The 26,820-nt window shown below is 40.3% G+C and overlaps 1 pseudogene; it reads left to right on the top strand.

Annotated features, from left to right (window-relative positions):
• Positions 1 to 16,392: 16,392 nt before the first annotated feature.
• On the top strand, positions 16,393 to 21,579 carry LOC130879935 (elongation factor 1-alpha 1-like; annotated as a pseudogene).
• The last annotated feature ends 5,241 nt before the right edge of the window (positions 21,580 to 26,820 follow it).

Raw genomic sequence — 26,820 nt, 5'->3', positions numbered from 1 at the left:
ACTCTCTATGAACTTATGGGGACAATTACATTTAAACTACCACACTACTGTTAAAAGAGCAAGCAAACAAAAATGACAGCAATAACATGACTTTTAATGGTGTTCTGCTGTTCTCATAAATGAATGCTTTGTTCACCATTATCAGAGAAGCTTCTTCCTGCAGCATATGGAGACAAATGCAGAGATGCACAGTCAGAAATTATGCAGAGTGAGTGAGAGACCTTGGAATACTCAGCCTTAAACAAATTGTCTCCATCAAATCCCTCCCCTCAGGGATCAGGGAACCCCTCATTATAGGAGACAGAAAGAGTCTAAGTATCAGAAGGGGTGGGGAACACCAGAAGAACAAAACCCCCTGAACAAAGCTCATATGAACTCACAGAGACTAAAGGAGCAAGAAGAGACCTGGTCTGCATTATGTCCTTTAGTTACATAATATGGCTTGAATTTGCACATTTTTGAATGTACAAATGAGTGGGTCTCTGGCATGTCAATGTGGACCCTGAATTTCCAAATAGAGCCTTAGCAAGCTGAAAACAAACAAACAAACAAGCAAGCAAGCAAGCAAGCAATATACGACTCCTTTAAAAGGCTCTGCTGTACAGTGAGAGCTTTAATAGCCAGCACATTAAGTAAAAACAACAATCAAAGTAAAAATGCTGCCACAGTGAGGGCACCAACTTTCTAGAGGTGGAGCAGTTGAATGCAGCTCCCATTTAGAGAGTTAGATGGTTAGAAGCAGTTCTCAGTTGAATGCAGCTCTCAGCCAGGCCTGTGGCAGAAGGCTGGGTCTCACAGACTGAAGAAGGGATGAAGGCAGTTACTGGAACCATGACAGAGGGTAAAGCTACTGCTTAGCAGTTTAAGGTTTGGCTCATGAAGTCAGAAAAGGTTACAAATACACAACAAAGACTGGGCCAGATTGGGAGAAAAAAAAATACTCTTAACAGATTACTGTGTTTTAAAATGTCTTTAGGTACTTAAGAAAGAAAAGAACATGGGTATAGATCGTCATAGGAAAAAATAGTTTAAAAATGATAAAGTCTTTGAAGAGAAAGTAAAGTAATATAAAGGGAAAAGTCACATAAAGATTGGAAATACACAGTGAGTATAAATCTTATATTATGTTGTCTTGACATTGAATTTTTGAATGCCAATGAGAAAACAACCGTTGCTGAGAGATATTGGATTGTAAATGGAACTGTTGAACGAGCCAGCTTAGAAACTTTAGGGATGTCTTAACTTTAAAATGAAATTCAGAAAATGTATTGCACTGGGGGAGGGGTTATGGATATATGGTAAAGGCTGTGAATTCCTTTAAGTTTAATAGAGATCAGATCTGATTGAAGAAAACCTCCTAAAAGCCTTGGCCTCAGCATAAAGAAGTAAACCAAGAAAAACTGTAAGACAGGTAACATATACACTGATTCCTCTGCATGGGACAGTTCTGAGACTGACAACAAATGTTAGAACTAGCTTTCCTAGGACTTGACCATTGTCTCAATTTTTTTCAGGGCCCCTTGAAGATGCTGTCACCCCCAAACAACAGGAAACAGTCTAGAGAACACAAAACCCGTATTTCCAAGAAATGGGAAAGGTAGGTGGTATGTCTGTGTGTTGCTTTTACTGGTTAATGAATAAAGAACTGCTTTGAGCCTATGGCAGGGAAGAATAGACCTTGGCAGGGAAAGCTAGGCTGTATGCTGGGAGAAAGAAGGACAGAGTCAGAGAGAAACCATGGAGCCACTGGAGATAAACGCTGAAAACTTTACCAAGCAAGCCACAGCCATGTGACCATATACAGATTAATAGAAATGGGTTAAATTAATATGTAAGAGTTAACCAATAAGAAGCTAGAGCTAATGGGCTAAGCAGTAATTTAATTAATATGGTTTCTGTGTGATTATTTCGGTTCTGGGTAGCCAGGAACAAACCAGCAGCCTCTTCCAACAGGTGGTTTTTGTCATTTGGTGAGTTATGGGTGTTTGTCATCATTTAGCAGGGAAATAGGGATATAGGTTAAAAAGACAACTATTAATCTCAAATATTTTATATTGGTATGTACTTTGGTATATTTATACAAATGTAAAAATATTTTTTATTCATAGTGTTAATTTGTAGATGTTTAAATTAATTCACAGCTCAATTAAGCATCCAGTATTTGACTACATAATTCTATTTAAAGCTTATTTCTTTTACCTACTCACTCTGTAATGGATATTTTTTTATTTGACTCTGCTATATTGCAAATGGGAGATTAATTGTTTTTGCTAGTCATGTTTTATTGCATATGCATGTGAGAATTTCTCCTAATTTCTACACTTAGAAATAGAAGGTAGATTATAAAGTCTGCATAGCTGTAATTTTACCAGCTCCAAGAGTTTCTTTCTGAAATTGTCATTTATAACATACAAGAATTTTGTTTTCCTAAAGTCCTTACAAACAATTGGTACTTGCAGACTTTAAGTATTTGTTTAGCTGCTAACAAAAAATGATACTATGCTGCTATTGAAGTCTGCCTATCACAGAATTGGAAGGAAGTGCAGTTTACTGCCCTGTGATCCTCGGGACACTGTTTTTGTTTTTCTTTCTTGGTGGGAGTTCTTTGTATTCATTCTCATATGGATACTTTGCTTAGGTAGTGCTTGTCCTATCTGGACTTTGGCTCACTCTCCTCAGCCAGAAGTTGTCACCTGGACTCTGACTCTATCTTCCTATGATTGAATGCTGACTTAATCAAAAAGTTACCTTCCCTGCGCTTCATGTAAACTCTAAACTAGAGATGATAATAGTTCATCCCTTGTAGTGTTATCATGAGGATATTTTGCTTTAAGGGTTTTAAAAAAAAAGGTTGATAGTGTGCTTAATAATTTGAGGAATATAGCAGACGGGGAAACACAATGAGAAAAAAATTACAATCTGATATTATTTGCTGCTGCTGCTCCCTCCTCCTCCTCCTCCTCCTCCTCCTCCTCCTCCTCCTCCTCCTCCTCCTCCTCCTCCTCCTCCTTTTTTGCAGCAGAAATGAGACAACAAGCACAGGTCAAAACAAGTTCCTAAACCACACACTTCAGTATCCTTGCAGCATTACTTACTTCGCTTTTCCCATGCAGCAGCTTTGCCTGTCTTTATTTTGCATGCCATTCTTTGCAAAGTTAACATTAATGGTACTTCTTGAAAGAAGTCATCTGATGATACTTGGCTTCCAGAAATCTCTTACACCCAGTTCTGATATACTCCACACCTCAGCTCACCCTCAGATATTCGAGGTCATCACTGTCTCTTGGAGATTGATTAAGTGTCAGAGGGCTAGCTGATGCAGGACAAAGATAATGCTTTAAAGTTCTTTTTCATTAAATCAATAAAGAAGAGAGCAGGAGTATATGGAAGATTCATTTTGTAATCATGTGTCAAGTGTGTTTTTTATGAATTATGACATTTTACTTGGGAAGTTCAGTATACATAATACGTGCATACTGTGTACTGCACATCATGCGTGGACACATACAAACACTACATTATAAAAATGGCAGCACTGCCTGGGGAGGAGAAGAAAGTAGCTGACTAGTTCTTCCTGCAGCTTTTAACAGAGTAATAAATAGTGCTTTTCTGGGCCTTAGTACAGATTTCTGCTAAACTGAATTCCTGGACAGCAACACATCAAAGAGGAAGGAAGGTCTCATTTGGCAATTTGGCAGGTACTGCTGATACAATTGTTTCTCATGAAACAAGTTAGCTCCAGGGGAGGGCTGCCTATGAGAATAGGGTAAGAATGGTAAGTTACCAGAATTGGTACTATGTTGCCTTTCCAGGAAAGCAAGCTATTTTTTTCTGATTATGAGAAAAATGCAACCTATTTATTCTGACTGTGATAATAGTAGAAAAGGTACAGTTGAAAACCAGAAATAAAAATTCCAAGGGACAGACCTAGAGATGGCTTAGCATAAAGAGCACTTGCTGCTCTTACAGAAGACCCAGGTTTGGTTTCTAGGATCTACTAATGGCTCACAACCACCTATAACTCAGTTCCAGAGAATCTGACACATTCTTCATGTACATAGAGCACAAACATATACTCAGGCACTCACATATGAATAAATAAATCCTTTAAAAATAAACACACACACACACAATGACTGAAGTGGAACCTAGTGAGACAACTCTCTGACTTTTCTTTTGGTACTTCCCAAGGACTAGTAACATAAAACAAAGATAATCACATGAAAATATTGGCAAAAGTCCCAGCAGATCCTAAGCAAAGCTATTGTATATTGACCATAACTTTGGAAGATACTAAAGTGTCAAAGGCTAGTTCCCTATCACAGCAGCAGAAAAGCCAACATCTGTAGAACTCTCATGTTCAAATCACATATATTAAGTATGCTCTCTGTGTTTTTAAGGCGTTCAGTTCCCAGGACTCGACACAGCAGAATCAGAGAGAGATAGATTGAGCCTTGTATCCAAATATCAAATGGTTAGTAGGCACGAAAAGAAAACACAGAAAAATTCTACACTTTATCATACCTCTGAGCTAGGCAACAAATTCAGTGGTTTCCACCATATTTCCCTTGTTAGAATCCTTACAATCAATTAATATGCAAAATGTAATTGCCAAAGGTCTGTTCTATTTTAGGCTGTGATTTTCCTGTAATATTGATATTGAAACTTATTTTGAGAGGGTGATTGCAGCAGTGGATTAGCCAATTACAAGTGTGGTAACCTGGTTAATAAAGTTGTCTGGGCAGACTGCCTGGGTTAGAACCCCAGCTCTTCTGCTTGCTGTTTGTGTCACCTTGGGCAAGTGCTCCACTGCCTTCCAGGCCCCGGAGTCCGTGCCTCAGATGTGAGATAGAGGTAATACAGCAGGCAAAGTTAAAAATTATGTTGAAGAATCAGTAAGTTAATTCTTGCAAAGTGCTTAGAACAGCAACAGCTCCACAAATGGACTCTGCCTGTGTTAACACTTAATTCTGCAATGAGACAGTCAGGGAGAGGGGGCAGGGATGGACAGTGGACAAGAAAAGAAACTTTAAGCTTCTGGAGTGCAGAGAAATTCTTTTTGCCTCAGGAATCATCTTGACCCAGAAACAGTGTTAGAGGTATGACACTAGGCTATTTTGTGTCCCATAAAAATCTCATATTAATATTGATGCCCAAGAGGTAGTCCCTGGAGGCCTGCACTTGGGCCTGCTTACAATTGAGCCCTGGTGAGCCTTGACTCATACAGATTTACTCAGGCAAGTATGACCTAAACTTGAGGAAACATTTGCTTAACAAATGATTGACTCCTTTGTCTCTCTGGGAGCAGAGAAAGACATAAGCTTAAAACACCTGCATGCAAAAGAACTTTCCAGACAGCAGTCCCGGTGGTTGGGACATCATCTATTCGGGACAGAAAGCCCAATGTTGGAAGGAAGCTTCTGAGACCTGTGGCTTTCCCGGTGTCCACCTAAAGCTTTACAGTGACTTGGGTGGGGCACTAGCTCTATTAGCAGAGTGCTTAACTAGCATGCATGAAGCACTAGGTTCCACCTTTAGCCCTGCATAAACTGGATATGATGGCTCATGGTCTGGAGTTCAGGGTTATCCTTGGATGTCTAAGGAGCTGGAGGAAAGCCAGGGAGACATGAGACTCTATCTCTAATAATAATAACAACAGTAATAGTAAAAGATTTACACTGAATGGAATCCTTACAAGAACAGAAGACAGCAGCCTGGGTATAGACCAACAAGAGGCATGCGGCTCATTCATGCTTGTTCTTTGTGATAAGATCCATACCAGACAGGAAAAGGCTTCGAAATTAGAGGTTAGACTGGGGATTCTTTAGGGCTTAGAGATCTCCTATCTTCCTCACTGTATTAATCAAGATATATAAGCATATGCTCAGAGCATTTTTCTGAGTTATCTTGCATGTGTGTGCACACACACAAAGACATCTTCAAGTTACATACATACACATACTCAAGTGTGTGATAGCCATGGGTCCATGAAGATAATGAGAGGCTCATAGAAGAGGGAATGTTTTGCTCCCATCATAGAAGGAAACTTTCTGAGATGTGATCAATCTGAAACTTTGACACACAGTCCTTCACGGATCCTTTTGGTGGGATACATTGACAGTACAGTACCAGGCAAGTAATAACTAACTCTCTGTTCACATCTCAAATTATCTTAGATCATTAAAATTAAAATTAAATTATCTTTAATTTCTTGTAGAATTCTGTCAGCTTAGAATGTTGAATTCTATTCTACCATGGGATATTAAAACAAGGGGATAAGACAAATTTTAACAAGCCAATCTACAAACAAAAAAGCTTAGCTGATACCTACTATGGATCTGGCAGTGTCCTGGGCCCAGGAACTGAAATGGAGACACAATTTCTGTCCCATGGGACGCTATCAGAGGAGATGAGACTCTTGTACACATGGAACTGACTAAATCCCAGATAATTTTAGACTATCAGTATCTCAAAGGACTTTATCAAACACATTTGCTTTTGCCAGTGAGACACCTATATCAGTGATATTCTGTTGATGAATATCTATGCATGTATGTTCTTACACAATAGACCAATTCTTCTGAGCAGAATTTATCATTTGTACTCTTCTGCATTGTTTTGTGACTTTATAAATGCTTTAATTTTTTTAATTTAGTGTATCTGTGTTGGCAGGCATGTATGCCATCGTGTGTATGGAAGAGCAGTTAGAGGTCAACTCTTGGGAGTTGGTTCTCTTCTACTCCCTTGTGGGATCTGGGGATCTGAGACAGGTCACCAAGTCCATAAACAAGCACTTCAACCCACTGAGCCCATCTCACCAACCTTAAAGCTTTGTTTTAAACAAAACACTGTGCTTTGTTTTAAATAGATCTACCCATCTGCCCCACCTCCAGAATCTTGACACCCATAGGCAAGAAGATGATCTTGCACATCTATGAAGTCACTGTGACTGATGGAGTCACCATCATCCAGGGAGCACTCAAGTCACCAGCCTATCGTGATGTGAAGGAAGCAAAGAGAGCAGACTGGGAACATACCCTTGGTCCACAGTGTCATTCATTACAACAGATGTAGTGTTGAACATGAATCATGGATATAAAATCAAGGTACAACACTGCAAACACAGCCCAAATGGCAGAACAGTCTTTAAGCCCTTACATTTTCTTTCCTATATTAATCTCCACTCTTGTGTAGTTTTGCCCAGGGTCAAGGCTTTTTCATTTGAGATAGCAGAAAAGGTCAGGTTTTCCAGGTACTGTTGATTCTTCATGGGCAGAATCATGGAAAGCTTTTGATATCTGTCTCCTAAGGTATTTTTTGTTTGCTTGTTTCTACTGCGTTCCTCAGCCATCAGACTTTTTATTTCTTTTTTTTTTTTTTAACAAACTCAATTTAAAGTTTCTACACCTTACCATATACTGAAAAAGCTGTTGCCTTTAATTTGCCTGGCTGAGCTACTAAATAATTACTTTATGATCAGGAAGAAAAAAGGGTGTAACTGTCATGGTAGATGCCTAGGGCTGTTGTGACAAATTGTCACAAACTCTGTGGCTTGTACAACAGAATTATCCCTCTCTATAGTTCTTGAAAGCGTAGGTCAGAAATCCAGGTATCCTCAGAGCCTTTAGAAGGCTCCAGGAAAGAATGCTTCATTGTTGTTTAGCTTGCGGTGGGTCTGAGCAATTCCTTTGTATTCCTGGGCTTGGGACTGCATCACTCTAATTTCTGACTGTCTTTCTCATGCATCTCTCATCTCCCTCTAAGGAAGAAGTCAAGATGGTGCAGCCTACACTACATCAAGGGCGGTTTCATCTCATTCTATATAACTAATCACACATGCAGATCCCTTATTTCTGAATGAAGCTGTCTCTTGAGATTCCAAGGGCATTCGTAAGTCAACCCATGATGGCTGTCATTCCTAGCTTGGGTCTGTGAGTAAAGGACGGCAATGGAAGGAAGCTTAACTTGGTCTGCATGGATGCTTCTCCTACCTTTGTGCTGGGTCTGCAGAGTTCTAGTCTCTTACCTGTGTTTGTCTACATCCAGAATACTCTTGGAATCTGTCACCGGACTCGAATGATTCTCTAGCATTAGACATTGGCTCTTATCAGTTCAATGTTCTCTTGAGTACCCTGGCCCATCTGGATCTGAGTGTGGTCTTTCATTGTCTATTTTTAACAATTTATTCACTAGACATGTCAGGCATGATCTTGGATGCCAGTCCTCAGGACAGGCATGAGGGACAAGCTCTAGCCTTAATTTAGCAAACATGTAGGTTGGCAAAGGAATGGGATGAATGGACTATACAAGAAATAAGCAAACAAAGAAATGTTGTGGTGCACTTCAGTAATTTCAGCATTTGAGAAGTAGAAGTTGGAGGATCAGGAGTTCAAGACTAAGCTCAGTTACATAGTAAATTCAAGGCCAGCCACATAAGAACTGGTCTCAATAGCAACAAAAAATTAAACAAAGCAAAACCCTAGAGTAATAAATATTCAGTACCCAAAGCAGTTTCTGTCGCATAAAGATATTCAATAGATATAAAAATTAGCTTGGAAAGATGTAGAAGGTAGTGTCTGAGAGTGACTAAGGTTACCAATGGAAAGAACTGTTGTGAAATGGAACATCAAGGTATGACCACCATAGAAGGCTGTTGGACAAGGCATTTTCAGTCTGACATATGAAGAAATCTCAGGGGCCAGCTACAGCACATGCCCAAGCAAACAGAAGAGCAAAGGAAGCATTAGTGAGTTAGTAGCAGGCTGGGGACAGACAAGATCAATGGAACTGAGTCATCCTGAGTGAGGGGAGATCAGTTCAAGCTGGTGTGAGGAAAGGTAGGGGAGAATATCACTATCAAACAGACAGTTTCCAGGGCAACTGGAAGCCATCTGTGCATTAAGGAGTAAACTGGTGTCATTGCTGGGATGGATTTGTATCTCTAACGTATGACGTCCAGGATTAAAACCTCTACCCCACAAAAAACAGGCGTGATGGCACAATTCTGTATTCCTAACACTCTGGAAATACAGGCAGAAGGATCAAAAGTTCAGTAGACTACAAATCCTAGTTTGAGACCATTCCCAGCCACATAAGGTTGTGACTCACAAAAAAAATGAAAGAAAGAAAAAAAAAAAAACCAATGGCTAATTTAAAGAGAAAGCTCTATAGGAGGTAGGATGTGAGTGAGAACAAAAAGGAAAGGGATGTGGACCTAACAAAAGACTAGGTTGATGAAATCCGGAAATCTTCAGATTTGCTCTGGTCTTGGTGAGACTCACTGATAACCTGACCATGCTAACCAGGCAGTATCCTTCCTGTCCTTGCCTGCTACCAGGTAGGAAAGTACTGCTTGCCTCAATAGTTTTCTTGCATTCTGACCATCTTTTTATCCAACAACACATTCTTTCCATATTTGAAGAATTTTCCACTGTGGTTAACTATGGTCCTTGTAGCTGGCATCCACATACTGTGTTATTCTCCATCGTTGTATTAGAATTCCCTCTGGGAAGCCAGCATAGCAGAGGTAGTGGTGTAGCCTTGTTTCAGAAACTTTAGAGGGAAAGTCAGGGTTTGAGCAGCCCCAACAGGCTAGGATTAGCCACACAACCCAATAAATTAATTAAAGGGACACATCATGCTGAAATCCAGAGATGATTTAATCAATGTGAACACATTCAGAAAAACAGAAAAAAAAGAGTCCAGTAACCCCAGACCATATTCAGGATTTGTGAGATTTATCTTAGGGAAAGGACTGGGGCAAAAGGTGTGAATAATTAAATAGCCCGGCGTAGTGCCAGGAATTGAATCAGGGCTGCACACAGGTGAGGCAAGCACCCTTTAAACAGAACTAGATTCCTAGGCTACCTGAAACAACTTCTTCTTTCATAAATGGGCAGTGGGCTTTGATATGCAATGCCATTTCCCCAGGTCTGTACTTGGTTAGAAACTGGTTCTATCAGCAATCTCTGCCCTCTGTGTTTTAGGGGAAAGTAATACAGTCGTTCTTGAAATTTTAGTCAGTTGGATCAGATTGCCAAAGCTCCAGGTCATTTTGCCTTGGCCTAACTATTAATGGTGATTAGTAAAGAAAGGCCCTGGCTTGTGCTTGCAGGACCCAAAAGGAAGATGTGTCTGCTAGCATGACATCAGGGAGCAGCTTAGAACAACGAGCAGCACTGTCCGCAATCTCCAGGCCTCTGGTCAAAAGCATTTAATGGGGCTGCAGTCGCTTTCTTCTAACTGAGGCTGCTTTCAAGGCCTTTTTTTTCTAGTTGGTTGTTGGCCCAGCCTCAGTCCCTCAGCAGGCCAGCCTTTCTACAGAGACAGGTGAGTGATCTCAAGAAAGGCTCTGGCTACTGCTCGACTCTGCACAGGCAAGGCCATCCCTCCAGGTGTGTTTATTAGTGTAACCTTTGGATATTTTGATGTCAACATTCAGTGGGCACCTCCAGAGAAGTTGCAGGATCTTGTGTCCCAGAGAGAAGGAATTGAACACCACATGGAGAGCTGCAGAAGCAGGAAGAGTTCATTCAGAGAGGAAAACAACAAACCAAAAGACAAATTTTAGACAAAAAAAAAAAGACAGGGCCAAACAGTTCCTCTTCACTTCCTCAACCCAATTGCTCCTCACCCTGCCCACCGACTCCACTCTGTGGGACTGTTTGAAGGTAATGGCTCTTTTCATTTCAACTTGTACCTGATGTCACAGATGGATTTACTTCCAAGTGAGTTTCACTTCCATTTGAGCCTAATAACCACCAGAGACTGAAGAAAAATAGAAGCATAGTTGCGACAAGGAATGCCTTAGTATTTCTTTCTTGAATACTATTTGCAAGAAAATTTCCTCATAAATGTAATAGCAAAGGCTAAAAAGGGAAAGCCTGTGAAATAAGCCTTGAATCTCTCTTTTCAAACCCAAAACATCTCATTACCAAATCGTGAATGAGACTACCCCTTACTAATTTATTCAGATGACACAGCCAAACAACTCAGATGGAACCACTGCCATAGTAGTGCTAGTTCAAAGGCAGATGGCCACCTCCAGGTCAGTGAAGGTCAAAATCTGCATAAAACTCTCATCTGAACTTTGCAAACTTCCTTTCCTTTCAACAGACCAAACTCTCAGAGGAAGTCTGAATAAAAGATTCTTCAGGAAATGGAAAATCAGCTGTCTCCTTGGTTCACTGGGGTGTTCTCTGAGTCTCAGGGACTCTGACTCTCCCTGGAAATCAATGTTCCTTCTTAGGGAATGAAGTGGTACATGCATGTTTGCAGGGGCAGTGTTTTCCTTTACAATAAAGAGGAAGAGAAAGATAGAAACACAAAGACAGAGAGAGAAAATACTCTGGACCAAGCCCAGAAAAGAGATTTCCCCAACTAGATAACAGAGAGGGAGAGAGGAGAGAGAGAGAAAGAGAGAGAGAGAGAGAGAGAGAGAGAGAGAGAGAGAGAGAGAGAGAGAGAGGTGGGGGGGGGAACCTCTGTATAAAGTCTTTCAGATAGGAGCAGAGAACACCTGTTTGTGTGATAGTGTGAGCTGACTTTCAAAAGGAAGTCTATGTTAAAGATTTCAAGATTCTACAAGGCTGATTGGCGAATTAGAACTTCATGGTTAGAAAGTTGGAATGCTTCTTGTCTAGAACCAAAAGAATCCTGGGTATCTTTTGCTGTGGGATAATATGTCTGAACACAATAAAAATGTATTCCTCTCATTGGTTAATAACAAAAGCTCTTTAACCAATAGCCAGACAAGATAAGATTAGGTGGAACAATCAAACTGAGAACTCAGATGAGGAGGGGGCAGAGTCAAGGGAGATGCAAACCAGCCACCCAAGAAATAAGATGCCAGCAGACCAGCCTTGTGGCAATACATAGATTTATAGAAATGGGTTAATTTAAATTTAAGAGCTGGTTTGCAATAAGCCTGAACTATAGGCCAAGCAGTTTGTAATTAATATTAAGGCTCTAGTGATTATGTAGAAGCAGCTGCATGGCAGAGCAGGACAGAGAAGCCTCTGTTTACAATCTTTATTTCCCTTCAAAGCCTTTCATGATGCTCCTCTGTAATCAGAACTTTGACTACCAGGTAAAACTGTCACAATGTCTTCTTAGCTGATCACTAGCTTCCACCCAGCCAAAAACTAAGAAAGGCATCAGAGAACTTCTAAAACCTATTGCTGAGATTTCCCCATTTTGCTATAACCCACTTACCTGGTATCTCCATAACACATTGTCATATGCGTAGATTTATTGACATTTTTTTGTTCTGTGACTGTAAAAAGTCATGTAACCATGTCCATCCAGGTCAACCTGAATCTGGGTTCCCAGGCCATCCTCACTCGGGTTTGACTCAGAAAAGATCTACATCTTACTGCCTCTGGAGTGAGCCCTGTGATTTGTGTTGGCAACAGAGAACAAAACTTACTCCCGTTTATCAAACGAGAAGAAAACATAGGTGCTGATACTGGGGATGTACCGTGCAAAGTCTGCAATCTGACAGCTGCAGATAGGGAAATTAGCATCTCTCTGTTGGCAGAAGATAATACAACACATAAGGGCGTGAGGCAGAATTGTAGCAGTGGGAGAGGAAGTACAGCCGGAGACAGCCTGGAGGCAGTGCTGCTGCTGAGGAGGTGAGACCGGCTGAGCAGAATATAGGAGCAGCATGCTGCTTGTAGTCTGTGTAGTCTCCCGGGCTTTCATCAATTCTTTAGGAAGTCACATAGAACTTATTTTCAAGTTGTGTAGTTTGATTTTCCTAGGCATCATAAATATCCACTTTAGAAAATGTATTTGACTGCCCAAGGTGATCATAAAAGTCTCCAGAAATTGATATTAAAAATGAGAAGGACTCCTGTAGGTTAATTCAGACAGAAGAGTCATGGGGAGGCACATTGTAGCTGTTGAATTTAGGTCTCTGGAAACCCCTATCCTGGATTTGAATCTCTGCTCCATAGCATGCTAGTGACCTTGGGCAGGTGACCAGAGCTTTAGAGTTTTGATTTTTTTTTATAAAATTAGAATGATAATAATATTAAGGATTTTAACTAGTAGTAGTAATAACTAAAAGCACATTGACTGAAGACTGGATTCACAGCTCAGCAGTTAAAAGTATTGACTACTTTTGTAGAGAACCTGAGTTTACTTTCTAACACCCATACTGAGGATCCCAACCATCTGTAATTTCAGTCCCAGGGAACCTAATGAGCTCTTCTAAGCTTCCGGGGGTTCTGAACACATATGGTCTACAGGCATGCATACAGACAAAAGACCCATACACATAAAATAAAAACAAACCACATTAAGCATAGCAAACCCCTATGGGACACTCAACAGTTGCTCGGTGAGCTTCACCCATAAATGGATGCCCAGGACAGTTTGCAAAGCCCACACAGGTCACAAATGCGCGTTGTCAAGCCCTCCCATCCTCACGTGTAGAAAACAAAATCAAGGTCTAACTGCATTCCGCATGACTGGAGAAGGCATCAAGTCAAAACTTTTCTTTCTGGCCATCTGGACCACTTTAAAACCGGGGTTCTCATCTGGGTAACCTATAGTGGAAAAGTGACCAACAGCCAGGCTTTAAGTCACATGGGCCATGTCTGCTACCAACCAGTGTGTGAACTTGAACAGGCTACATAAATGTCTTTCTCCTCTTCTTGGTTCTCATGTAGCCCAGACTTACCTCAGACTTACTATTTAGCCTAGGCTAGCCCTGAACTCCTGATTCATTTGCCCCCACCTCCACTGCATGCTGGGATTACAGGCATACAAACCACAGCTTATGTATATTTCCAAACTTAGTTTCCTTAGGGAAAGACTAACATCTTTCCCAGTGAATTGTTATGAAGATTACATGAGCTAATTTATATAGCATTTTAAAAAGGTTTTTTGGCACATGGCATGAGCTAAAAACGACAGTAAAAATAATTAAAATATCAAAAATAAGCCTCTAGGATTCTAAATTCTACTTTGCTTCTTGATATGCTTTGCAGAATACATTTCTGGGGATAAAATAAGAAAGAACTGAAGAGGGGGTAGCAAGAAAGTTTTTAATAGAGATAAAGAATTGTGCCAAGAGGATAAAGGTTTTATATATATGTTCAGAAAAATATTTTTGAGGTAAGATAGAAGTAACTTTGCATAATTAATTCATGTGAGATATAAGAAAGCTTATTAATCGTGGAATTCAAAGTCCAACACAGAAGTTAAATTAAAAACAAAACAAAACTTTTGTATTTAATGGGCACTTGCTGGACATTGGCTGAATTGGCTGATTAATTGTAATAAAGAGGACTCCACTCCCCAAGGCTTAACTCTGGTCATGCAGTTCCTGCACCAGACTTTCCTGAGCAGTATAGCTCTCACCATCTTCAAAGAAGTTTTTTTCTACAGCACACAGAGAACCTTACAGAAATCCACCACAGGTCAAAGTGCAAAAAACAACAGGCTGTGAGGTACCAAACCCCAGTTGATACTTTGCAAACTCTACACCCAAGACTTAGGACACATAGCAGAGAGGAGGAGAAAAGATTCTAGGAACCAGTGGTTTAGGATGTCTGCTGTATGATTAACCTGAACCCGGGAAATCTCAACAATGTGGTTACTTAAAAAGATTTGCATGGCAATGTCAGTTGATAGGCCAACTTCCATGGGAGAACCTGCAAGGGGCCCCACCTCTAGATGAAGAACTACAGTCAATTAAGGACTGCAGAGACAATCCCCCTGATTGGTTAGATCTAATCCCATGTAGTCACTACTAAACAGATAAACACAAGCAACACTAAGTGGACTCAACTGGTTGCATAAATACATTCATATGCTTGCATGCATTGCAAACACACTTTGTTACATATATTTAGGTAACAATAACACTTAAAGAACAAAAGGCCTTGTAGTTGTGGAGCAGGAACATGGGAGAAGTTGGAGGAGAGGACAAGAAGGAGTAAAAATGAGGTAAATATAAATATAAATGTCTCAAAAATATTTTAGTGTTATTTTTGGTCTCAAAAATAAAAGAAATAATTATAAATTTTAAAATAAATACTGGTGTTGAGAAAAATTAAATAAATGTGATAGGAAAAGCTAGACATGGTAGACATGGTAGACCATCCTTGTCACCCCAGAAATTGGGAGATAGAGGCAGGAGGTTATCCTGGGCTATGGCTACATAGCAAATTTAGGGCCAGCTTGGGCTACATGAGCACTGTTTTAAAAGGCACACATACATAAGTACACACACACACACGTTTTTAGAAAAGTATTTTTAAAATAAAAATATTATCTGGGACCTGGAAGTAGGCTGTGGTAGAGCTCTTGCCTAGCATGCAGATGTCCTGTGTTAGTTTACCAGCACAGAATAAACCAAACTCTAATTATGAGACTGTAATCCCAGCTGTAGCAGGCAGGCCAATCAGAAATTCGAGGTAACTTCTGTTGCATAATGAATTTGAGATCAACTTGGGCTGCATGAAATCCTATATCAAAAAATAATTTTTATCCAATGGTGGATGGAGATGAGGTCCAGAAATTTGACTTCTGCTCTCTGCTCTGACCTCATTATAAACAAAGACAAACCTGTGTGACGCAGAGAAGACACAGTAAAGGAGTGCCAGGCCTGTGGCCCATCACTTTGCCTTCAGGCCTTTTGTGGTTGTCTTTACAGTGGTGTGGCTTTTAAATGATAGAGCTGATACAACTCTGCTTTCTTTAACACGAAAGAAATGGTAGTTACGATGTTGTAGCCATCAACCATTGCTAGGCTTCCTGAGCCTCCTTATTCCCCAGGGAAAGGTGAGTGCGCTATCTGCTGATTCGGTAGACCCATGATGCAGGGCAATCAGATGCAGGACAATCAGGTGTGATAGGGAGTCGAGTCAAAGCAGGAACTCAGTTTGTTACTGTGAGTGGCTGCTTATAAAGGTTAAGTGACATCCTGTGATGTGAGGGTACCTCCAGCCAATGAGAGGCGGCCAAACCGTGTCGTGTGTCGTCCCCCCCCCCCCCCCCCCCGCTGGAGGGGCGGCTACCTAATTTTTGCTGACTCATCCTCACTCAAACTCGAGTCAGGCTTTTCTCTGTCCTATAGGCCTCGAAGTCTAGGCCCTGAACTCGAACCAGGCTTTTTTCTGTCCTATAGGCCTCAAGGTACAGACCCCGAGATAATTTTGGCCCAACAAACCATAAAACTAAGAGGAAATTCACACAATCCAGGCAGGAGGAATAAGTATCTTGAACATAGTAGGACAGTCTGCTCCTTGAAATAATAGCTCAGAGAACACTCAAATGGACAAAGGGGTTTCTAACAAGTTCCCAAAAGCTTTGATTTAATCTCAAGAAAAATTTACCTAAATAGGAAAAAATGAACCTACTAGCTTACAAAGGACACTAATGACCAATGAGAAAGGAGGTGTCATAGAACATGAGCTCCAAGTCATTGCAAACCTCTTGGTCAAGAGAACTGTATGTCAGGGTCAGAGGCTACTGTGATAATGAATGAGGGTAAGGTTTGTGAGGACTTCAGGCCAGTGATAACTGTTAGCAGATAGCTCTGGGTCTCATTTCCTTTTGTATAACGCAACAATTTGGACAAGAACTGAATCAGCAGAAACTATGATTGACCAAACTCTGTCATTGGGCACCCACAGCTGCTCGTCCACAATGGGAGTAGGGTCTAGAGAGCTCATTCATGGCATCACCTCATTGCCTTTACAAGGGGTCTGCACCATGGGTAGCAGGGTGTGATCAATGAGCAGCATGAAAGTTGCACAGCACACACAGGGCTTCTACTGCTACATCCTAGGTATTGCCATCCATGAAGCAAAGTAGAAGCTGGAGGCCCAAAGGAAGCAGGAGACACAGCACCATATGCTGGGTGACACCAGAAAGGCTGCCTGACACTGACTTGCTGGGTTCGGCTTAGACACCACATTTCAGCAAGAATTTTCAGCAAATAAAGTCATGTAGCAGACAAGGGACAAGTTGATAAGAGACTTTCAAAATCTCAGCCAAAGAGTAAAGACACTGGGTACTTTCACCCTAGATGTAAAAGTACCTCCAGGTACAAAAGTTTTGCATGCAATAGTGTGGCATATAAAACAGATTCTATCTGGGTGTGGTAGCTCACTCTTGTGATACCAGCATTCAAGAAGGAAGGGAAGAGGAATCAAAAGGTTGAGGCTAGCCTCGGCTAAACAAGACTCTTTCACATAAGAACAAAAATAAACAACACCACAGAAAGAAAACATAGGCTATGGGGCCAGACATACCCTGAGTCTTGGCTGTCAGGACTAAGAACTTGGAAATGCTACTACATCTTTCTGTGCTTATTTCCTGATATGTAGAGTGAAGGAGTAACATAGGTCAAATGCAGTAACATATGTAAAGTACATGGTATGGAATAAATGCTTAAGAACTATCAGGTAGGATGACATCACCCAGAGGATGCCGTAACTACCATCAACTCTCTTTTTCCAAAGTTGCTTTTCCTGAGCATGCAAACTAATAGTTCTTAAGCTTCAAATTCAGAAGCAGTGCAGCATCAGTACCACTTGTCTAACCTGTGTGATACTTCTGTGACAGGAGAGCTGAGTTTGTTTTCTTACTTGACTTGCTGTGTAATCTCAAGTAGTCCAAGACAGGCTCGGCCTTCTTGAGCAGATCACAGGCCTGAGCCATCACTCCTAAATACCAGCAATTCTCACCATTCTGGAGTCTGGGAGTCCAAGTGGAAGGCAAGGGCCTCCATGCTGTCATGACACAGAAAATGGTGAAAAGACAAAGAAATAAAAGAGGACAACTTGTCCCTTGATAATGACGTCAATTCCATCCTCAGCCCTCTAAACCTTATCACTTTTCTGTGATCCTATTCTAATAGTGCTACAGTGGAACAATATTTCAAGGTAAGTTTGGGATACTTAGAAGAAATAATTTTGTAGGTCAGGGTGAAGCTGAGGAATCAGATTTCTTTTAAAAATGCATTTATTTATTCTCCTACAATTTCATAGCTATATGTATACTGATTGTGTCATCCCTGTCACCTAGCCTTTTATATCTTTCTTTTCTCCTATTGATCCACTTGTTCTTCCCAACAGCTTCCTCTCCTTCTTTATGACTGACTGCGTGTGTGTTCATGTGTGTGTGTGCACTTGTGTGTGACAGTGCATTTAATTGGGGTTGCTTGCATGAGTGTGGGCGTGTAGGACTGGAAGATATTTACTTGAGGAAGGGCCACTTATCAGTGACTGTACCCCTAAGGAATATGACTCCTCACTCCCCCTAGCAACCATATGAACTTTCTAAAGTTCCTTAGGAAAGGATGGGGTCTCATGAGACCCTTTCCCATATATGATGGAATGTTCTAGTCTTGTATAAACATTGTTTGTTAGCTACAGTTGCTATGTGTTTATAGGTACACTACTAGGTCATGTCCAGAAGCTATCACTTCAAAGCACTCTTTTCCATCCTCTGGATTTTAGATTCTTTCCTCCTGCTCCTCTATGATATCACGTGAACTTTGGATGGGGTGATGCAGATGTTCCACTTAGGGCTGAGCACTCATAGTCACTCCTTCTCAGCGCTTTGCCAAGTTATAAGTTTCTGCATTAACCATTGCCCATTGTAAACAGAAGTTTCTCTGACCAAAGCTGAGCAGCACTGATCTATGGCTATAAACACAATTACATAGAAGGCAGCATGATACCATGTCTACTCAACACAGGACAAGTTTTATGTCCTTCTCTAGGTCCTGTGATTTTCCAAGCCATGGACTTTACAATACCAGGCAGGAATTCCTCTTGTGGAATGTTGATCTCAACTCTAATCAGAAAGTGCTTGGTTACTCCCATAGTTACATAGATAGTTATGTTACTATTGTACCAGTGGGCACATCTTGCCTGCCAGATTGATAGTCAAGGTTGACATATGGGTAAGAGCACTGATGGCTTTTCTTCCCCAGAAAAATATTATATAATTTTTAGTAAATTTTCTTTTTGAGTCAGGTTGGCATAGAACCGACTATGAAGCTCAAAGACATACACAACTAGATTTTAACCCAAACACTAACAAGATCATGGTCATCAATATCATGCCTTCTCACTTCACATGTCATTCCATTGTAACATATTTAGAAAAGTAAAGGATATGGAGTTTTCATTTTATCCTAACAATACTTTCTTCTGAAATATCTCCTGAAAGACTGACTAGAGGTTATGTAACAGATAACTTTTTTTTTTTGAGGAGGGATTCGAGACAGGGTTTCTCTGTAGCTTTGGAGCCTATCCTGGAACTAACTCTTGTAGACCAGGCTGGTCTCAAACTCACAGAGATTTGCCTGCTTCTGCCTCCCGAGTGCTGTGATTAAAGGTGTGTGCCACCACCACCTGGCTCCAGATAACTGTTTTAATAAGTAGAAATACTTAAACCCTAAATGATATAAAATATAGTAATCACATAAATTAGAAACAGCCATTTTAAAACATGGTATTATGTACTATACATAATTGTGCACTCTCTACTTTTATGTAACCAGCAATATATGTAGGTTTGTTTATGCCAACATTGCCAAAATGAGCAATGCAGTGGGCTGCAACATTTTTATAGCTAAGACATCACTTGAGTGATAAGAATTTTTCTGTTGTGATATAGTCTATTCTTGAATGAAAATGTTATGTAGCTCATGACATCTCCCAGTTTGGGATGCTATGAATAACAGATTAAGAAATGTGTTTTGTACCAAGTATATTGCAATAGACATAAAAGAGCAACAAGAAAAATGCATGAGACTGGGCCTGGTGGAACATATCAGCAAGCTCAGTACTCTAGAGGTAGATGCAGGAAGATCATAAGTTCAAGGTCATTGGCTATATAGAGAGTTCAAGGTTGTCCTGAACTGTCTGAGACTACCTATCAGATAGATTCTACCTACTTCTATCTATCTGTCTGTCTGTATATCTATCTATGTATAAATATACACACAAACTCAGATACATATACTCTATCATAGTCAATAGCACAGTTCAAAATGCATTACTTGTACATGAATAGATTTAAATGTGTTGCTTTAGGTAATATCAGTAACAATTCAATTGTGCACATATTAGTATTATCTGATAAACTCCATGTACAAACATTTTAACTTGCAAGATGCTGGTTGCTTAGTAACTATTTTACTTCTTGAATGTCATAGAATCTGTTGTATCCTAAGGGTACTTGTTTTTATTTTTTTTAAATGGTGTTTTGTTTTGTTTTGGGGAGGGTTTGCATCAGAATGTAAGTGTTATGGAAAACCACTGCTATCTTGAAACCAAAATGAGAAAGATGAGACATCATCATTGCTGTTAACGCACATAGATTCGTCCAGGTCCACCACTACTGGCCGCCTACTCTACAAATGTGGTGGGCTTGATAGGAAGCACTGATAATCTTGAAAAAGGGGGTGTTGATATGGGAAAAGGCTCTTTCAAGGATGCCCAGGTTTTGAACAAACAGAGAGCTGTGCATGAGGTTGGTATCACTATTGACATCTCCCTGTGGATATCCAAGAGCAGCAAACATTATGTGAAATGGGCTCCCAAGCACAGTGACTTTATTAAAAAACCAAAATAAAATATATAGCTCAACAAAAATAATAAGAAATTAAATAAAAGAAAATTTAAAAACATTACTACAGATTGTTGTGCTGGCGTTAGTGAATTTTGATGCTGGTTTTTCCAAGAATGGACAAGCCTGTATGCATGCCGCCCTTCTAGCTTACACGCTGTGTGAAACAGCTAACTGTTCATGCCAACGAAGAGGATCCCATGGAGCCACACTAAAACTAGAAGTCAGCACGTACATTAAGAAAACTGGCCACAACCCTGACATGGTAACATTTGTGCCAATTTCTAGTTGGAATGGTGAAAGCACGCTGGAGTCAAATGCCAATAGACCTCGGTTCAAAGGATGGAGAGTCACCCATCAAGATGGTGGTGTAGATAGAACAATAGTGCGGGGAGCTTTGGATTACATCCTGCACCACTCATCACCTAACATGTCTGTAACTGCCCTTCCAGGGTTCTATACCTGGAGGCCTGGTAGAAACTGGTGTTCTCAGACGTGGCAACCACTGTTGAAACAAACCACGAGGCCTTGAGTGAAGCTCTTCCTGGAGACAATGTGGAACAATGTAAAGAACGTGCCTGTCAGAGATGTTAGTCGTGACAACGTTGCTGCTAACAGCAATAATGACACAACAATTGAAGCAGGTGGCTTCATTGCTCAGCCAAATTTGCACTGCCATGCCCTGTACGGGATTGTCACACAGATCACATAGCATGCAAGTCTGCTGAGATTAGAGAGAAGATTGGTGACCATTCTGGTAGAGAGCTGGAAAATGGTCTTCCATTCTTGGTATTTGGTCAATGCGGCCATTCAACAATGGTCTCGGGTAAGCCCACGTGTGCCTAGAGTTTCTCTGACTATCCTCCCTTCACTCATTTTGACGTTTTTGACATGAGGCAGACAGTTGGTGTGGAAGACAAAGCACATGGTGCTGCCAAAGTCACGAAAATCTCCCAGAAAGTTCAGAAGGCTAAATGAATGGCATCCCTAACTGTTGACAGAGGTTTCTGTCCTGCTCGATCCTGCAGTCATTCATTCCTGAAGAAACACACAGAGGTCTACATTAATCATAAACCGATTGGCCTATTAGCTCAGGCTTCCCACTAACTCTTATAACTTATATTAGCCCATAATTCTTGTCTGTGTTAGCCACGTGGCTTGGTACCTTTTTCGGTGAGGCAGTTACATCTTGCTTGTTCTGTGTGTCTGGATGATGACTGCAGACTGAGCTTTCCTCTTCCCAGAATTCTCCTATTCTCATTGGCCAACCTCTACTTCCTGCCTGGTGGCCCCACCTATACTCCTGCCTGGCTATTGGCCAACCAGCATTTTATTAAACAAGTAGAAGAAACAAATCTTTACAGGGTAAAACCATTGTCCCCCAGCACCTAACACTGACTGCGCCAGTATTCATCAAATGTGGAGGAATGGTCTCAGAAAGGTTTGCCTAAATCAGTCATTAAAGTTTGTCTAAATCAGTCATTAAAGTAATAGTCAAAGGCAAGTTAATGGTTATTGTATATTGTAAAACCTTCAGAAGGAAAGGAGAATATTTTGTGGACCATTTGTTCATTTGTGTGACAGTTTTATGTTATTAGTTTTTAAAATCAGTATTTTTGTTTGTTTTTGAGTTTATAATTTCACTACATTTTCCTTTCCTTTCCTTTCCTCCAAGTGCTTACATATACCCCTTCCAGTCTCCTTCTACTTCATGACCTCTTCTCACTAATTGTTATTGTGTGCATATATGTATTTGTATACACGATCATACACAGTCATAACCTGTTGAATCCATATAATAGTACCTGTATGTATGTTTTCGGTGCTGTTTGACAATGGATAACCAGTTGTTGTGCTCTTACGGGAAAAGACCACCTCTCCTGCTCTCAGCTTTACTCATTTGTTTGCAGTTCTTTGTGTAGGGCTGAGAGTTAGTGGGTTTTTCTCTATCCAGTTTGGCATGTCCATTAGTGCCATCTTGTTCAGTTCACATTGGGTAGGTCATATTGGTGAGACTTTGTCATCATAGCTTCTGATGTTACCAGGAGACACAATCTCACAACAAACTCCCTGATCCTTTGGCTCTTACAATTTTTGTGACCCTCTTCTGTAGTGTTCCCTGAGCCAGAGATGTGGGTGTGTTTTGAAGATGTATAAGTTGGGAGGGAGGTCCACAATTCTGCATTTTGATTGGCTATGGTATTCTGTAGTGTGTTTTGTCTGTTGCAAAGAGAAGTTTCCTTAATGAGAGGCGAAGACTATACTTACCTGTGGGTTTAAGGCCAAATGTTTATAGGCTGTTGTTAGGGATTATGCTGGCTTAGTAAATTAGTGGTTGTAGATTCTCCTCCACTAAGCATGATTTCACTAGCACTGAGCAGTTAGCTAGGTTTCCAACACTAGGTATGGTACCACTCTTGTTGAGTGGGTGTTATGTCCAAATAGAGAACTGTTCCTTACTGTCAAGATAAACAACCTAATTAAAAATCTGTCAGAGAATTCTGAGATTCATTAAAACAAGTTCAATGAGAAAACATTGTTTTGTGGTGTTTTGTTTTGTTTTTCAGACAATAGCCCAGGCTGGTCTCAAACTCCTGATCCTCCTACCACTGCCTCCCATGGGTAGTGATTATGCCTATGTACCAGGATGCCTAATTTTAAGGGCACATCTGAGCTTTCCCTCCACTGTCAAACTCTAAAATTGACAGTTGTCAATTACTTCTATTAAATATTCTTTCTTGTACTTTTGTAAATTTTCTAATTGCTCCTTTTCAGTTGAGTCACATTTTAAAGGCCAGAGTTACGTCCTATCCAGCTTTTTCTGGAAGTAACCTTCAATGTGGCAACCCTCTTTTTATTCCCGTTAATGACTGACAGACTTCTGTCATTCAACTCTAGGCTCCCAATCTTGGTGCCATCAGAGACTCATATGTCCCATATAGGCTCTTCAAACTGTGGGAGACTGGAAGGATTATGTTTTGGTTTGGTTTCTTGTTTTAGAGTGTAAATTGTTTTATTTTGTTTGTTTTGTGCTTGAGTCTCATGGTGTAGCTCTGGATAACCTGAACCTTGCTATATAGACTTGGCTGGCTTTGAACTTGAAGGAATCCTTCTGCTTCCACCTTTCTGAGGACTGGGCCTACAAATTTGGGCTACAGAGCCTAGCTCTACTCTTAAAATTTCTATGTCCTTGTTTTTTTCAGGTTCTACTGGTTACAGTCTTGATATTTGAAATGTCTTTCAAATTTGAATGTTTCTGGCATCAGCCATTGCCTCCTGTTTGGTCAAGGCTGTAACCAGATCTTGATCTCAAGTCATTACCTAACTGAATTTAAAGCTTTCAGATATTTTCTGATATCATGGCATAAGTTAAATTTTTGGGGTGTCTGGGTTCTTGACTGGTGGGCCCAACTCTCTAGAACCTAGCCCCCAGAGGCACATCTCATGGTCCCCGGCAAAGCCCCAGAGATCTAGTAGCAACCTCATCACACCTGCAACTATCCTCCACAGCAACTGGGCATCTGTGACCACCAGAGCCTTGACCCTGACTACCCCTGGAGAGGTGAGTGTCTAGGTTCCCAGATAAAAGGCCCTGCTCTCAAGGCCCTAGGCCACAGAGGAACATCCCATGCCCTACCTCCAACCACCAAACCCCAAAGACCCTGGAGCAGCCTCCTCACACCTGCAACCATCCCCCACTGCATCTATGACAATCAGAGCCTTGGCCCTGACTGCATTTGGAGAGGAGCCCCCAGAACCATATCAGTGACTACCCTGCCTGCACCAAGAGGAATGGTGACCACCTAAGCCAAAGGCTCCACCTGTACCAACTGGAGAAAGAGATGTATAGGCACCAATGTAAGAACACATTCAACAACCTCAAGAGCAACATGGCAACACCTGAACCGAGTTGTTCTACAACAGGAAGACCTGAATATCCTAACCCAGAAGAAGCAGAAAACAACCTTAAGTATAACCTTATGAAAATAATAGAGACCCTTAAAGAGGAAATGAAAAAATCCCTTAAACAAATGGAGGAAAAGACAAACAAAACATTGGATGAAATCAATAAATTTCTTTAAAAAAGCAAGAAAACTAGGAAAAAACAAACAGGTGAAGATGACAGTTCAAACAGTTTAAGACTTGAAAATTTAAATGGAGACAATAAAGAAAACACAAACCAAGGGAATTCTGGAAGTGGAAAACCTGGGTAAATTAACAGGAACTACAAGCATAACCAACAGATTACAAGAGATGGAAGAAAGAATCTCAGGAGTTGAAGATATGATAGAGAAATTAGATTCATCAGTCAAATAAAATAAAATTGGTTAAATCCAACAAATCTTTAACACAAATATCCATGAAATCTGGAACACCATGAAAAGACTAAATATGTAAAAGGGATAGAAGAAGAACTCCAGATCAAAGGCACAGAAAATATATTCAACAAAATCATAAACAAAAATTTTCCCAACCTAAATGATATGTCTATAAGGGTATAAGAAGCTTACAGAAAAACAAATAGATTGTACCAAAAAAGTCTTTTTGCCATATGCTAATCAAAACACTACACATACAGAATAAAGAAAGAATATTAAGAGCCACAAGGAAAAAACCCATGTAACACATAAAGGCAGACCTATCAGAATTACATCAACTTCTCAATGGAAATTCTAAAATCCAGGCAGTCCTGGACAGATGTGTCAGAGACATGAAGAGACAACAGATGCAAGTCCAGACTACTATACCCAACAAAACTTTTAATCACCAGAGACAGAGAAAACAAGATATTCCATGACAAAACCAAATTTAAGCAATACCCATCCACAAATCCAGCTTCACAGAAAGGAATAGAAAGAAAACTCCAACCCAAGGAAGTTAGCTGCACCCACAAAAACACAGACAACAGATAACCTCACACCTCACACCAGCAAGCCCCATAGGAGAAAAACACATAAACACTACCACCGAAAAATAACAAGAAGTAACAATCATTGGTTATTAATATCTCTTAATATCAATGGATTCAATTAACCTATAAAAAGACACAGTAGAACAGATTGAATATGAAAACAGGATCCATCCATCTGCTGCATTCAAGAAACACACCTCAACCTCAAAGACAGACATTATCTCAGAATAAAGGACTAGGAAAAGATTTTTCAATCAAATGGACCTAAGAAATAAGCAAGTGTACCTATCCTAATATTTAACAAAATAGACTTCAAACTACAATCAAAAGAGATGGAGGACACTTTATACTCATCACAGGAACAAACCATCAAGATGAAGTCTTAATTCGGAACATCTATGCTCCAAATACAATAGCACCCACATAAATGAAAGAAATATTACTAAAACTTAAATAACACATTAAACCTCACACACTAACTGTGGGAAATTTCAGCTCTTCACTCTCACCAATAGACAGGTCTGCTAGATAGAAACTTCACAGACAAATATGAGAAATAACAGATGTCATGACTCAAAGAGACTTAACAGATCTTATTAGGAAACTTCACCCAAACACAGAAGAATATAGCTTCTTCTCAGAACCACATGGAGCATTCTCTAAAATCAACCACATCCTGGTAAGAAAGCAATCCTCAACAGACACACAATAAAAATGGGAGTAACTGTTGAGGACCGGCCTAGATGAAATCACCTCTTACCAGGGTAGGGGTGTAGGAATTTTAGAAATATAAATAAAGAATATGAAGACACATAAAAAATAACAGGACAGATACCATAGAAAGTATCAGGAGGGCATTCCAGTGACTGAAAACCTGAAATTAAATCACCCGCAGTTATTTTTCCACAGCTTTTATACCCAACATAAAAGGGGGTGGGGGAGAAGGTAACAAAAGACTTTATTAACATGATACAAAGGATAACTCACACAGTCAATTGCTTTATCACTCTGAGACACCAAACATTAGCATTTTGTTGTCTAGGTAGCCAAGGTGCACTAGATCCTGAAGACCACCCCTCCCCAGGTAACCTCATAGTTACAAAAGAAGAAGCAGAAGTACGTTAGCATATCCTGACCACTTGTTATTTACTAGAATAAGCTATTTTAATGTGTTAAAAGAAAAAAAAAAACATGCATTCATGTTCTCAGTTGGGATGTGCAGCTATGCTTGTTGGTCATTTAAGCAACCTCCAAACTCTCTGACCTTTAGACAAGGTGGAAATGGGTCCATATATCTTGGGCAAGTA

The sequence above is a fragment of the Chionomys nivalis genome, chromosome 8 (genome assembly GCF_950005125.1).
Source record: "Chionomys nivalis chromosome 8, mChiNiv1.1, whole genome shotgun sequence".
Taxonomy (NCBI): domain Eukaryota; kingdom Metazoa; phylum Chordata; class Mammalia; order Rodentia; family Cricetidae; genus Chionomys; species Chionomys nivalis.
Note: the sequence above shows the minus strand (reverse complement) of the source record. Positions and strands in the feature narration are given on the sequence as shown.